We start from the raw sequence: 14,644 nt of genomic DNA on the forward strand, positions 1-14,644 counted from the left end.
AATCCTTTTATAGGATGAATGATTTTACTCATATTTATGCTGAATATCAATATTTGTTCTGAAGCATTTTTCTTGGTGTAAGATTCTCATCAGTTATTGATACAAGATAAATGTCCTACACAAATTTAATTCCAATTAAACTCTAAATAAAATTCATACACGTGGGCCTTTTATGGGCTTATAATGCTTGAAGAGCAAGAAAAATAATTTCAAAAACCTAAAATAAACTCAAATACTAGTTTCCTAAATAATAAATTTTACTTTTTAGTGGCAGCAGGCTTGGATTTAATATTTCTTAATGGTACTTTGGCCATCATTCATTTGTGTGTGTGTGAGTGTGTGCATGTCTGCTGGTCTTCTATAGTAAACTCTCTAGCAGAACCCCTTTTCTCACATTCGTCTCTATTATCTTCTATTTTCTAACCCTAATCCTATTTCTCATAATCAAATTAGATATTCCAGGCCCGCAGCATGATATCAGATGAAGTTTTGATCCTCCTTCCATATCACTAATTCCTGTTTCGTGTCTGTAATTACTGTCCAATACTGATGTTCTGATTACTGCTCAGATTTTCTGTTCATCACCAGTGTTTATTGATGCCACTCACAGTCCTTCCCTTTTTCTCTTTCATTCTCTCCATGATTGATTGTCAAATTAGAAGTTTTATCCCTGCTTTGGAAGCTGTTCAGGTTTTGTTGTCCCTCAATCAATTGTGTGCATCCCATGTGTGTCTTCATGAGTCCTCTGTTATGCAAAGATAACTATTGTCATTAAAAAACTGCACCTGTGTCATGACATGCTTGATTTGTAGCTGCTACGGCTGACCCATGAAGATCTAGCATGCCTGTGACATCTCTTTGTTGCTGGCAGATTGCTCGGGCTGTATGATCCAGTTTTTTTCCTTCTGTGTTCTGGTGTATGCATTCTGCACAGTGCCATTGCTGCTGTTTTGTGGTTGCGACTGATTTTGAAGCCCCACAGTAATCTGTTTCCTGTCTGCAATTTATGGCAGGCTGCTGGTGTGTGCTGCTGCTGGTTTTCGTGCTGCTATTGCTTTGTTTTGCTGCTGGTTTCCACTGGTTGGGTCCTCTCTGTATTCTGCCAGCCTACTGTATTGCGTGGTGTTCTTTTTTTATACTAGGCAGCATATTACTGGTGTCATGCGCTATTTAGAGGGATTCATGGCTTATAATGGTCAAGCTGATAGTGTTAAAAAGCAGATTGCAAAATTAAAATTGTCTGGGGCAGGTTGTGAAAGAGGCAGTAGTTCTAGTAGAGGTGCTGGTTATTTCGTTGCTTGTGTTTGCACTTACTGCAAGAAAAATCACAGTTTTGATCATTGCAGAGATCTCCAAGGGAAAACCAGCCAACACTTTTCTTTCTAGGGGTAATAGTAAAGGAGATTCTAGTACACCACACACCTCGTCTTCCTACTGCACAGATGAGCAACATCATCCACTGTATCTTAAGAGGAGGCTAATGATCCAGTCCATATGGCCCACCATAATTCTTCTTGACTATGGCTACTGCTACTATCGTTCAGGTACAACAGGTTCCTTGCCTCTTCGTCAACTAATCCTTGGATTATTGACTCTGGTTGTCTCAACCCACTTGACAAGTATTCAGTCATTGAAAACCAATGCTCTACACTTGCTCTTGCTTCTGGTTGTCCAGTTAAGTTTCTCTCAAGGATGGTTCAATTACCCCTGTTTCTAGTTATAGAGATGTTAGTTATTTTCCTTCTATTCCCCATGCACCTGTTTTATACATGCCCAAGTTGCCATTGAATTTGTTAACTGTGAATCAAATGACAAAGCCTCTGTCTAGTTACCCTTTATCCTTCTCATTGTGCCATCCAAGATGGCCAAACAAAGAAGAAGATTGGTGGAGAGCTTGGGAAGGATGGACTATATTTCTTTGATGGAGATGGTGGAAGCTCAAGTTCCTGTCATACTGTTAGGGATCTAGGAACAATAATCACACACACAAGCAAAATAAGCACACAAAATAAGAACACCAGATTCACGTGATTCGGTCTAATCTGACCTACGTCCACAAAGCACACTGAATATACTATAACCTGGGAGAAAAACAAGAGAAGGAGACACACACTCAACTCAACTCTTCTCACACTTTTCTCTCTCGCCCTCAACACTCTCACACTCCTTGCTCACTCACTTCATTTGCACACTTCATACAACACAAACGTTCTTATTTGTTTACTATGACCATGTTTGTAGGTGAAAGTTTTAGCAGGCATTTGAATGGTTTCAACGAGTTGTCAGATCAACTCGTTTCAGTCGGGATTACATTTGATAGTGAGATTTGTGCCCTACTGATTCTCAGTTAGTTGCCCAAAAGTTAGAATGGTATTGTTACTGCAATCAGTAGCTCCGCAGGGAAATCAAAGCTAGTATATGATGAGGTCGTCAGCATGATTTTGACAAAAGAAATCAGAATGCAGTCAAACCATGGTTCCACTTCGAGTTCAGCCTTGAACATAGAAAGTCGAGGCAAAGGAAGCAGGCATGGACGATCAAACAATCACGGCAGATCTAGGTCCAAGCGGTCCAGATCCAAAAAACCCAGAGGTTCTCAGGACACAAGTTCCCAAGACAAAGAATATTGAGTGCTGGAACTATGGAAAAACTGGTCATTACAAAAACCAATGCAAAGGTCCGAAGAAAGAATATGAGACGAAGGCGAAAACAGAAGCAAATGTTGCTTCAGAAAATGATGATATGTTGATCTGCTCTTTAGAAAGCAAAAAGGAGTCTTGGGTGTTAGACTCCGGAGCTTCATTTCATGCCACTTGCTGTAGAGATTGCCTAAAGGGGTATACATCAGGTGACTTCGGTAAAGTATACCTTGGCAATGATCAACCTTGCAACATTGCCGGCAAGGGGACAGTGAAGATCAAGATGAACGCGTCAATATGGAAGTTGAGAGATGTCAGATATATTCCAAACCTAAGGAAGAACTTGATCTCAGTTGGTCAACTGGCAAATGAAGGATATAACACAACTTTCATTGGTGATGAATGGAAGATTTCGAAGGGTGCACTGACGATTGCACGAGGTAAGAAAAGTGGAACTCTTTATGTAACCCCTTATGCATGCTTGTCTATTACAATTGCTATAGGAAATGATGATAGCAACATTTGGCATCAACAACTCAAACACCTGAGTAAGAAGGGACTCAGGGTGATGCACTCAAAAGGAAAGTTGAGTGATTTACAGTCAATGAAGATTGACACATGTGAGGATTGCATACTTGGGAAACAGAAGAGGATCAGTTTCCAGACGAACACCAGTACCCCAAAGAAGGAAAGACTTGAACTAGTCCATTCAGATGTATGGGGACCAACGACCATTTCATCCACAACTGGGAAGCATTACTTCGTAACAATTATTGACGATCATTCTCGGAAGGTATGAGTTTACTTCTTGAAGAACAAATATGATGTCTTTGATGCTTTCAAGACTTGGAAAGCAATGGTTGAAAATGAAACTAGTTTGAAAATCAAGAAGCTGAGAACCGATAACGGTGGTGAGTATGATGACACCGGGTTCAAGAAATTCTGCTATGAGCATGGTATCAAAATGGAAAGAATTGTCAACTGTACCAGGTACGCCTCAGCACAATGGTGTAACCAAACGGATGAACAGATCGTTGACAGAAAAAGCCAAAAGCATGCATATGCAATCAGACTTACCAAAGATGTTTTGAGCAGAAGCAGTCAACACAGCAGCTTACTTGATTAACAGGAGTCCATCAGTACCATTGGACTATAGACCACCAGAAGAAGTATGGAGCGGTAAAGAGGTAAGACTTTCACATTTAAGAGTTTTTGGTTGTGTTGCATATGTACATATCAATGATCATGTCAGGAATAAGCTTGATCCAAAATCCTGGAAATGCACCTCCGTCGGTTATGGTTGAGATGAATATGGGAATCGCATTTGAGATGATGAAAACAAAAAGGTGATCAGAAGCAGAGATGTGATTTTTGATGAAAAGGTAATGTACAAAGATAGACACACAACAGAACCTACAGAGTTTGGAACAACCTATGTAGATGTGGATGATGTCCTAGAAGGTGTAAGGACAAGTCAGCCGAACACCGAGAATCCTCAGCAGAACACCGAGAATCCTCAAGCAAAGGAACCTGTGGAGCTGATTGTTGCACCGCCACCTCCTACTCCAAATCCAGAGCTTAGGAGATCTTCTCAGCAGCATATACCAAATAGGGTGTATGTGAATCAATTACTTCTTACAGATGGAGGAGAACCTGAATGCTATGTTGAAGCATGTCAGGCTAGAGATTCGAGCAAGTGGGAACTTGCAATGAAAGATGAGATGAAGTCTCTTACCTCCAACAAAACATGGGAACTAGCTAAATTGCCCAAAGGTAAGAAGACTCTTCACAACAAATGGCTGTACAGGATCAAAGAAGAGCATAATGGATCCAAGAGGTATAAAGTCCAGTTAGTAGTCAAAGGTTTCGAGCAGAAGGAAGGAATTGACTACACTGATATTTTGCACCAGTTGTGAAGCTGACAACCATCAAATCTGTCTTGAGTATTGTTGCCTCAGAGGGCTTACATCTTGAGCAGTTGGACGTGAAGACGGCATTTCTTCACAGTGACCTTGATGAGGAAATTTATATGCAATAACCAAAAGGTTACTCAATTAAAGGTAAAGAGAATCTTGTGTGCAGATTGAAGAAGAGCTTGTATAGTCTCAAACAAGCTCCTAGGCAATGGTACAAGAAGTTTGACAGTTGTATGCAGAGGAAAAATTTTCAGAAGTGCAATGCCGAGCACTGTTGCTACTTCAAGAGGTATTGTACTAGCTATATTATCCTATTGTTATATGTTGATGATATGTTAGTTGCAGGATCAGATATAGAAGAGATCAAAAAATTGAAGCAGCAATTGTCAAAGGAGTTTGACATGAAAGACTTGGGTCCTGCAAAATAGATTTTTCGGATGCGAATCTCTAGAAATAAGCAACAAGGTACGTTGCGATTATCTCAGTCAAAGTACATTAGCCGTGTTTTACAAAGGTTTAACATTTGCAGCGCCAAGACAGTAAATACACCATTGGCAGGTCACTTCCGTCTCTCTAAGGATCAGTCTCCCCAGACAGATGAAGAAAAAGATTTCATGGCTAAGGTACCATACGCCTCAGCCGTTGGAAGTCTCATGTATGCTATGGTTGGTACCAGACCAGATATTGGCCAAGCAGTGGGAGCTGTCAATAGGTATATGTCAAATACAAGGAAGACTCACTGGGAAGCAGTGAAGTGGATTTTGAGATATGTACATGGCACCATTGATAAGTGCCTATGTTTCGGCAAAAGTGACTTGAAAATTCAAGGGTATGTAGATGCTGATTTTGTAGGTGAAATTGATCATCGCAAAAGCACCACCGGATATATATTCATTGCTGGCACAACAACTGTTAGTTGGATGTCACAGATACAGAAGATTGTTATTCTATCCACTACAGAAGTTGAGTACGTAGCAGTGATAGAAGCAAGTAAAGAGATGATTTGGCTTCAAGGTTTGTTAACAGAGCTTGAAATAAAGCAGGAAAGAAATGTTTTGTACAGCGACAGTCAGAGTGCGATACATCTGGCAAAGAACTCTGCATTTCATTCCAAAACCAAACAAATTGGATTACGTTATCATTTCGTCAAATCTCTATTAGAGGATGGAGTGTTGACACTGGAAAAAATCCAAGGTAACAAGAATCCGACAGATATGTTGACAAAGGTGGTAACTACAGAGAAGCTGAAGTTGTATTCAACTTCAGTTGGTCTTCATGCCTGAAGACATATTTAAGCACATCATTTATCACTGGTTGAGGAGGTGTCTCCGTCTCCAAGTGGGAGATTGTTGAGTAGTTGGAGCTAGAGATGCGGTGTGTGAGTTGGTGTCGTGCAAGCCGCATTGAGCTGTGTCCGCGGCTATTGATTGCCGATTTATTGTAATTCCTCCACCATTTAATATAATTCCTCCAGCCATCTATAAATAAAGAGAACAGAGAAGAGAGGTAGATGTGTGTAGAGAAGAGAGTGAGGAAGAGTGCAGAGAGAGAGCTGCCTGAGAGTTTGTATTTTTCTCCCGATTTCATAGTGGATTGTGGGGTGCTCCGTGGACGTAGGTCAATCTAGACCGAACCACGTAATTTCTGGTGTCTCCTATTTTTCTGGCTTGTGTTTATTGCTCTCAGATTCCTAACAGATAGAACAACAATCTTCTATATCTGTGACATTCAACTAACAGCTGTTGTGCCAACAGTGAACACATATCCGGTGGTGCTTTTACGATGATCAATTTCAATTGCAAAATTGGCATCAACATACCCTCGAATCTATAAATCTCCTTTGTCAAAACATAAGCACTTATCAATAGTGCTACGTAGATATTTCAAAATCCACTTCATTGCTTCCCAATGAGTCTTCCCTAGATTTGACATAAACCTGCTGACAGCTCCCACTGTTTGACTAATGTCTGGTCGGGTACCAACCATGACGTACATGAAACTTCCAATGGCTAAGGCATAAAGTACCTTAGCCATGAAATCCTTCTCTTCATCTGTCTGGGGAGCCTAATCCTTGGAGAGACGGGAGTGATCGGCCAATGGCGTTTTTACTGTCTTGGCGCTGCTCATGTTGAATCTCTATAAACACGGCTAATATACTCCGACTGAGATAACCGCAACGTTCCCTGTTGCTTATCTCTGGAGATCCGCATCCCAAATATCTACTTAGCTGAACCCAAGTCCTTCATGTCAAACTCTGACATTTGCTGTTTCAATTTCCTGATCTCTCCTATATCTGGTCCTGTAACAAACATGTCATCAACATATAGCAATAGTATGATATAGCTAGAATGATACCTCCTGATGTAGCAACAGTGGTTGGCATTGCACTTCTGAAAATATTTTCTGCGCATAAAGCTGTCAAATTTTCTATACCATTGCCTGGGAGCTTGTTTGAGACCTTACAAGCTCTTCTTCAATCTGCACACAAGATCCTCTTTACCTTTTACTGAGAATCCTTCTAGTTGGTGCATGTAAATCTCCTCATCAAGATCACCGTGAAGAAATGTTGTCTTCATATCCAATTACTTGAGATGTAGGCCCTCTGAGGCAACAATACTCAAGACTGATCTGATGGTTGTTAACTTCACAACCAGTGCAAAAATGTCAATGTAGTCAATTCCTTCCTTCTGCTCGAAGCCTTTGACTACCTATCGGGCTTTGTACCTCCTGGACCCGTCATACTCTTCTTTGATCCTATACACCCACTTGTTGTGAAAAGTCTTCTTACCTTTGGGAAACTTAACTAGTTCCCACGTTTTGTTGGAGTTGAGGGACTTCATCTCGTCCTTCATTGCAAGCTCTCACTTGCTCCAATCTCCCGCCTGACATGTTTCATCATAGCATTCGGGTTCTCCTCCATCTGTAAGAAGTAAACAATTCATATACCTCTTGTTTGGTACATACTCTCGAGAAGATATCCTAAGATCCGGAGCTGGAGTAGGAGGCGGTGGTGTGACAATCTACTCCACAGGTTACTCTGCTTGAGGAATCTCGGCATTTTGTTGTTGTGTCTCCTCTGCCTGAGGATTCTCGGTGTTTCGCCGTTGTGTCCCGACACCTTCTAGGACATCATCCAAGTCTACATAGGTTGTTTCATTCTGAACTGGTTCTGCGGGTTCTGTTGTGTGTCTGTCTTTGTACATCACCTTTTCATTAAAGATCACAACTCTACTTCTGATCACCTTCTTGTTTTCATCATCCCAAATGTGATACCCATACTCATCTTCACCGTAACCAACGAAGGTGCATTTTTGAGACTTTGGATTAAGCTTGTCTCTGACATGATCATTAACATGCACATATGCTACACAACAAAAAACTTTCAAATGTGAAAGTCTCACCTCTTTTCCGCTCCATACCTCTTCTGGTAGATTGTTGTCCAAGGGTACTGATGGACTCCTATTAATCAAGTGTGCTGCTGTATTGACTGCTTCTGCCCAGAACTGCTTTGGTAAGTCTGACTGCATACGCATGCTTCTAGCTCTTTCAGTCAACGATCGGTTCATCCGCTCGGCTATGCCATTGTGCTAAGGCGTACCTGACACAGTTCTTTCCATCCTGATACCATGCTCATAGCAAAATTTCTTGAACCCGATGTCATCATACTCACCACCGTTATCGGTTCTCAGTTTCTTCATTTCAAACCAGTTTTATTTTCAACCATTGCTTTCCAAGTCTTGAAAGCATCAAAGACATCATATTTGTATTTCAGAAAGTAAATTCATACCTTCCAAGAATGATCGTCAATAAACGTCACGAAGTAATTCCTTCCACCTGTGGATGAGACGGTAGTCGGTCCCCATACATTTGAGTGGACTAGTTCAAGCCTCTCCTTCTTTGAGGTACTGTTGAATGTTTGGAAACTAACTCTCTTCTGTTTCCCGAGTATACAATCCTCGCACATATCAATCTCTACTGACTGTAGATCACTCAACTTTCCCTTTGAGTGCATCACCCTGAGTCCCTTCTCACTCATGTGACCAAGTCATTGATGCCAAATGTTGCTATCGACATTTCCTGTAACAAATGAAATAGACATACATGCATTAGAAGTCGCATAATGCGTTCCACTTTTCTTATCGTGCAATCGACAGTGCACGCTTTGAAATCTTCCATTCATCGCCAATGAATGTTGTTATGTATCCCTCATCTGCCAATTAATCAACTGAGATCAAGTTCTTTCTCAGGTCTAGAATATATCTGACATCATTCAGCTTCCATACTGACCCGTTCATCTTGATCTTCACAATTCCCTTGCCGGTTATGTTGCAAGGTTGATCATTGCCAAGGTATACCTTACCGAAGTCACCTGGTATATACTCCTCTAGGCAATCTTTATTTCAAGTGGCATGAAATGAGACTCCAGAGACAAAGACCCAAGACCCCTTCTTGCTCTCCAAAGACATATCAATATATCACCTTCTTCTGAAGCAACATTTGCTTCTGTCTTTGCCTCATTTTCCTTTCTTGGACCTTTGCACTGGTTTCTGAAATGACTGAACTTTCCACAGTTCCAGCACTCAATGTTCTTTGTGCCCTAGAAATCTCTGGGATTTCTGGATTTGGACCTCCTGGTCCTAGATCTGCCGTGATTGTTTGATCGGCCATGCCCGCTTCCTTTCCATGATACTCTCCCTTGGCTTTCCACATTGAAGGTTGAACTTGAAGTGGAAGCAGTGTTTGACATCCTGATATCTTCCGTCAAAATCATGCTGACGACTTCATCAAAATTGAGCTTTGATTTTCATGCGGAACTACTGATCGCAGTAACAATACCTTTTCAACTCTCAGGCAACTCACTAAGAATCAGTAAGGCACATATCTCACTATCAAACTTGATTTCAACTGAGGCGAGTTGATCCGACAGCTCATTGAAATTATTTATATGTCTACTAAAACTTTCACGCGCGGACATGTTCATGGTAAATAACTTCTTCATTAAGTGTACCTTATTGACGATTGATGGCTGCTCATACATGTTGGAGAGCGCATCCATAAGAAACTTGGTGGTTGTCATATGCTTGATATTGAAGGCAATAGACTTTGCCAGCGTCATCCTGATAGCTCCGAGAGCTTTTCGATCAAGCAACTCCCACTCGTCCTCCTTAATGGAATCTGGCTTTCCCTTCAATGGTAAGTGCAACTCCTTCCCAAACAAGTAGTCCTCAATCTGCATCTTCCAGAAACCGAAATTGGTGTCGTTAAACATCTCAATCTTTGAGTTCTTTTCGTTCGACATCTCGATTCATCAATCTAGAGATGGAATCAACTCAAACGGATAGCACAGTTAGATCCGGAATGACCGAAAACCTTAGAAATGGTTCAAGTCATTCGAAAAACGGACCTGAAATGACTCCAAAAATCTAGTCAAAATCGGTCAACTTTTCGTTAAACTTAACGGAATATTATGATGCCGTTACTGACGCCATTAACTAGCTGCTGACGTGGCACTAACGTGGTAGTGGCATTGACTCGGCACAATGACGTTACGCTGGAGTGGGTTGGCTGATAACGTGGCAGTGGGGCCCAATGATGATTGTGCTAAATTACACCAGGTAAATTCCCAAAGAAGTGGGACAACGGTCTCTTTTGAAAATACAACAATTTAATCTGTTCTTAAATATACTCATCTTAAATATCAAGCATTCAATTAGGGATGCAAACTTTCTTTTCAATGCCCTAGGATCGAGCGTCACAGTAAGACCTTATTTTCACTTACTTATTTCATAAGTATAGGATCCATGTAAAGTCAAGAACTCATCTAGTCATCAGTACTTTGTATCATTTGTGGAAAATGTTTTCTCATATGATGCAGTTGTATCTACTAAAAGAAAAGCAAGTGTTTCTAAATACTTCAATTCTATAATGAGATAAAGAATCAACTCGGCATTGGTATTAAAATTCTTTGTCCTAATAATGCTAATGAATTTTTTTCAAATCAAATTTAATCTTTTTGTTTGTGGTAATGGTCATTTAGCATCACTAGTATGTGTTTGTGTTAGGTTAGTAAATGTGAGTAAGCATATTTTGGTCATCAAAATGCAGTTGACATATATTATAAAGAGAGGGAAAGACCTATGATTGAAATTAGGTCTTCCATTTTCCTCAATAATTCAACATGGTATCAGAGCAAGATGCAACCTAAATCCTAATTGCATAACCGCTGCTAAACCAATCCCTAAACATCAAAATCCCAAGCAAACCTGCTGAGAAGGATCATCAGCATCATCAAAGCCCAGGAGCAGGTTCAGGAATTTTGGGGAAAAAGCTGCAGTCACCGGAAAAACCTAGACACTGCTGTCCTCTTCAAAAACTCAAGAATACTTCATCCACTGCAAAATTAACCACATAGCAAGCCACAGAACCTTCCGATCTGCCAGCCTGCATAATTACACAGCCAAAGGAGCCTCCACGCGCTGCCACACACCGGCCAAAAGCCAGAATTGTCAGCCCCACACACCAGGCGTAGGGAAGAATTCAAGACATTTGGGAGGAAATCGGAGCAAAATGGCTGTGCAAAAAACTCTCACATGCCTAATGCCCAAGGCTGTTGGTCAATGTTTATTAAGTTTATTGAGGCCTGAAACAGTGGTATTGCTGTGTTTGAGATTTGTTTTTATCTTATTCATCGTGTGCTTGTGGTTTGCTCCAGTTGTCAAATGTTATGTGTTGGGATGGAGTCCATGTGTTCTAGGAGCATGTTGTTCGATGTGTATTTCTGATTTGCTACTGTATGAGGCTATGTGTATTCTAGGATGGAGTTCCCAAATCCTAAGAGTATGATTCCCCCATCAAGCACTTGTTTGAGTGAACAGCGTACAATTACAATATTAGAGGAGTATTCAAACTTTTTGCAGCATCAGGCAACCCAGCAAGCACCTCATCGCATTGCATTGTTATCCTACAGTTGTATGTCATCTGGTATCTCTCCTACTAGTCCTCAGGTCATCGTGTTTCTGTAGTATCAGGCATCTAACAAGCATCTCATCACATTGCATCGTTTGCTCAAAAAAGTCATCCTACAATTTGTATGTCAATTGGTATCTCTCCCACTAGTCCTTGGTTCATTCACTCTGCTGCCACTGACCATATGGCAGGTGTATTCAAATTCCTTTTTGCCCTCGAATATTCTAAAAATCTACCTCAAGTTACCCTAATTGATGGGTCCACTACTCCAGTTAAAGGGATAGGATCAGTAAATCCTACTCCCACCATCTCTCTTCCTTCTGTTTGATATATTTATAAATTCCTTTCAATCTCATGTATGTTAGTAAGCTTACAAACTAAATTGTTCTATAACCTTCTTTCTATTCTATGGTTATTTAGGATTTGATGACAAGGAAGACAATTGGCACAAGACGTGAGGCTCATGAACTTTACCACTTTAAGTCGTTCTCTCCTCCTATTGCCTGCACAATAGCTGCTACACAACCTCAAATCCATTGTCACCTTGGTCATCTATCCTTGGACAAGTTGAAAAAACTAGTTCCTACTTTGAGTTCTGTGTCTAATCTTGAGTGTGAGTTTTCATCAGTTGGAAAAACATCTCGTGTTCCTTTTGTTTCCCAAGTCAATAAATGAGTGGTTCATCCTTTCATGTTATCCATTTCGATGCCCAGGGTCCTACTCATATCACATCAAAGTTGGGGTTTCAATACTTTGTTATATTTGTTGATGACTACTTCAAGATGACTTGGTACTATTTAGTAAAAGATCATTATGAGTTGTTCAATATCTTTTCTGCTTTCTGTTCTCAAATCAAGACTCAGTTTCATATGACAATTAGGATGCTTCAAAGTGATAATGCTAAGGACTACTTTAATACCCAACTCACAATCTATATGACTAAGTCTGGTATGATTCATCAGTCATCATGCGCACACTCTACAACAAAATGGAGTTGCAGAATGGAAAAATAGACATATTCTCAAAGTCACTAATACCCTTTGTATCAAATGAATGTCTCCAATGTTTTTTGGAGTGATGTCGCACTCACTGCTTGCTCTCTCATTAATAAAATGTCATCCTTTATTCTTGGCGGTAAAACCCTTTATTTAGTTATCTTCACTAATGCTCCTTTGTTTCCTTCCTCTTCTGCCCGTCCTTTGTCCATTAGTTAACTCTAAGGAATGGACAAGTTGGATCCGCAGGCTATCAAATGTATTTTTTTGGGTAATTCATATTCACAGAAGGGAAATCAATGCTAGAACCCTACCTTACATAGATTCTTTGTTTCTATTAAAGTCACCTTCTTTGAGTCGACACCTTGTTATTCAATTCTTTTTTTTCAATGTTGCAACTAATTGGTTGATAGATGTTTAGTCCTCCAAAGTGCTATAATACTCCCTAATGGACCTACCTATTGTTGAGAACTCCACTTGTGAGTTTGTCCCACATTAGAAAAAGTGAGTAAATGATGGGTGCTTATATACATAGTGTAGCCCAAGACCCAATAGGCTTAAGCTTTTAGGTCAAGTTGGTGCTCACCCATGTGTATCAAGCACACCTATGGACTCCTCCGGTTTTAGCAAGTGGTATCAGAGTTGATGGTTCATAACTCTGGGTGTGGGAGTGTGTGACCAAGGATAAAGAAGGATCATCTAAGCTGTCAAGATGGATCCAAATTGGGTCAAGACGTGGGAGGTAGGATTGGTTTGGAGGCGCCATTAGGAATACAATCCGAGACACGTAAGACGACCCACTTGAGCAAACTATTGGAGAATTTGTACCGTAAAGGAGAAGATGGCTTCCGTTCAAGGGGAAACAGTTGGAACTCACATGTGGTGGAGCTTCCGTTCAAGGGGGGGCAGTTGGAATTCACAAGTGAGGGAAAGATTGTTGAGAATTCCACTTGTGCGTTTGTCCCACATTAGAAAAAGTGAGTAAATGATGGGTGCTTATATACATGGTATAGCTCAAGACCCAATAGGCTTAAGTTTTTGGGTCAAGTTGGTGCTCACCCATGTGTATCAAGCACACCTATGGACTCCTCCGGTGCTAACAACTTTTTGGTTATATTTGAAAAACTGCTCACATAGGTCAAAAATCGGAGTGTGATTTTCATCTTTAGGGAAGCTTTTATGAAGATCATCCCATACAACCTTGGATGTTCTATGAAACATCATGTTCACAGCAATTCATGGCTTTATGCTATTCCACAGTCACACAAGCAATATATCATTCTCTTTCATCCAATCTTCCAAATCCTTGAAGTTTTGTGACAGAGGAGAACGCAACAAATACTTGGACTTCCATTTGCATTAAAATACACGCACACTGCCTAAGACCACACCAGGTAGTTGGAGGATTCAACCAATTTGACGCTGTGATCTGTATGTTAGCTGTATCAACCAAAGCTCTACTTTGTAGAGGGCATCAAACCATCCCTATACACTACAATTCGCACATACCAATATTGAGAATCAATAATGCAGCAACTATGAAGAATCAGGCAGCGCACACAATAGGCACTTAATAAATAGTAGCACCGCAGCTCCAGGAATTGTTGCTGGCAGCAGCTAGAAGCCTAGAAGAAAGTTCAAAGTCATTGAACACCAATTGAAACCACCAGCAACTAAAACAAGATTGCGAGCAAGAAAGCAATTGTGAACACGTAAAATTAAAAGAGCTTCGTCATGCCAAGGCCAGCCAGAACAGCAGAAAAGCACAGGCAGTATCTCCAAAACCGAGCATAACTGCTTTGCATCAGCAAACCACCACAAACAGACAGCATCCTATCAAGGATGCTGCACAACCAAACCATGACGAAAAAGGGGTCCCTAAGTGACTCTCAAACCAAGCAGAAAATCAGATTTGAGAATTCAGTCAGGGAATATGAGAGAAAAAGAAAAAACAGAGCATCTAAATAACAACTAAAATAAATCAGATTTAGAGATGATTAATGTTCTGATATCATGTTGTAAAGTTCAAGATGAAAGAGAGAAGAAGAAAGCAAGAGAGAATGGGGCGGCAGTTTCCTAGAGACTTTTACACAGTTCCAGGGCTGCCCACTTATATATTAATGATAAT

The 14,644-nt window shown here is 40.6% G+C and overlaps 1 protein-coding gene across 1 annotated transcript in view; it reads right to left on the reverse strand.

Annotated features, from left to right (window-relative positions):
• The window catches only part of LOC131153494 (ABC transporter G family member 7), a 63,339-nt gene that overhangs the window by 42,008 nt on the left and 6,687 nt on the right, over positions 1-14,644 (reverse strand). The gene's annotated exons all lie outside the window — the stretch shown is intronic.

Source organism: Malania oleifera, chromosome 4 (genome assembly GCF_029873635.1).
Source record: "Malania oleifera isolate guangnan ecotype guangnan chromosome 4, ASM2987363v1, whole genome shotgun sequence".
Classification (NCBI taxonomy): domain Eukaryota; kingdom Viridiplantae; phylum Streptophyta; class Magnoliopsida; order Santalales; family Ximeniaceae; genus Malania; species Malania oleifera.